Source organism: Octopus bimaculoides, chromosome 4 (genome assembly GCF_001194135.2).
Source record: "Octopus bimaculoides isolate UCB-OBI-ISO-001 chromosome 4, ASM119413v2, whole genome shotgun sequence".
NCBI classification, from domain to species: domain Eukaryota; kingdom Metazoa; phylum Mollusca; class Cephalopoda; order Octopoda; family Octopodidae; genus Octopus; species Octopus bimaculoides.
Window position 1 is genome coordinate 122,934,029 of NC_068984.1, and position 1,754 is coordinate 122,935,782.

At 41.8% G+C, this 1,754-nt stretch overlaps 1 protein-coding gene across 44 annotated transcripts in view; it reads left to right on the forward strand.

Annotated features, from left to right (window-relative positions):
* The window catches only part of LOC106871604 (titin), a 454,558-nt gene that overhangs the window by 275,166 nt on the left and 177,638 nt on the right, over positions 1–1,754 (forward strand). The gene's annotated exons all lie outside the window — the stretch shown is intronic.

Sequence of the window (1,754 nt, forward strand, 5' to 3'; positions counted from 1 at the left end):
CCCGCCCTTCACTCCTCTGGGACTGGGGATGTCAGCAGACCTCCATCCACACCTGTTGCCACTGACATCCTGACTCTGTTACCTTCTTCCTCTTCCTCTGCTACTAACCCCCCCTGCTCTTGAGGTGGGGGGGATGGGGGCATTTTTAATCACTGGTTGATGTGCCCTGTTGGATTTGTTATGGTAGGAATAGTTTCTCTTGTTCCAGTACCAGCACGCCCCTCCCCCCCACTCCAAAGTGCTGACCCAGATTTGGAGGAGGGGGTGTTTAGTTTTAGTTATATTAATGAATTATTCAACCTAAAAATGACAACCTCTACTTCTCATGTTATCCCCCCCTCTCTCTCTCTCTCTTTTTCACACACATGCACATACACAAACACTTGCACACACACACATACAAACACACTGATGGCAGGTAACCCTGTTACATACTTACGCAAGTAACTGTGTGTGTGATTATATGAACACAGGAACACACTAGTACCTGCATAATCTTACCTACATAAACACCTACTGCCACAACTACCATTACCACACACGCACACACACACACTTCTGATGTGTGTGTGGATTTTCATTTCCTCTTCTTTTCTTTCCCTTATTAACTCTTCTACTCTGTATTATCAACTATTGCTATACCAGAGACCACTACTGCTACCAATACTGCTATAATAGAAACCTTTTAAAGCCACAGCTGTAGTGTGTGTAAACTGTTACAGCTAATGCTATAGAAATGATAGTACTTATTGTAGCTAATACTGAAGTGGAGATAATACTGTTATTTGTGCAGTATGGATATATATTTATAAATGCATTACTTATGTACCAGCCTTGTACGTATTTTAATTAGTAAATATTTACACGGAGTAGAATAACTATTAAAGTCATTGTATAAAATGAAAGCTAAATGCAAAGTCGCATGACCTAGTGGTGAAAGTGTTGGACTCAAGATTGTATGGCCAGGGGTTCAATTTCCAGACTGGGCAGCATAGTTTCTTTTCATGTAGCTCCAGTCCACTTGACTGGAAAATTAGAACCAGTGGCAGGTTGGAGTTTTAACCCTGCATTGGTTTGGCATCCCGTTTAGAGGATGTGGCCTCATACTCTCAGTCTCTTGTACACCTTGGGATTCCAAATAAGCCCCAGCATAATGAACCTGGGGGCTTGAAACAAACTTTAGGTAACAGTTTAAAGACTGTTAAAGCTACTATTACAATGGGGGAGACTACAGCTGTTGCTGTAATAGAAAGACTGCTACTATGACAGCCACTGCTTTCCATGATGGCCTACTACAAAAGCTACTGCTCTAGGGGGAGAGACTCCTACTACAGTCACTGCCCTAGGGGGCGGGGAGAAATTCCTACTACCCTTATTGAGTACAGAAAAAGAGACTTCCAAAGAAGTAATAAGAGAAAAAAATTAGAAAACTTGGTATCAAAGTAGCAGTCTTACAGCTATTTATGCTACGACTGATCTTCTATATAATAAAAATTGTAGCAGAGTATTTATTGTAAGGGAGGCATGTAAAATAAGTAACAGAAGTAGCAATGTGTTGAAAAGTTTCCTTATGTTAGCCAACCCTGGGGCATCTACTACCACCAACACAAACCAACTTTGATATCTGTACTATAACATACACACACACACACACTCTCCTCGCTCTCTCTCTCTCTCTCCCTCTCTCCCTCTTTCTCCCTCTCTCTCTCTCTCTTTCTCCCTCTATCTCTCTTTCTCTCTCTCTCTCTCTCTCT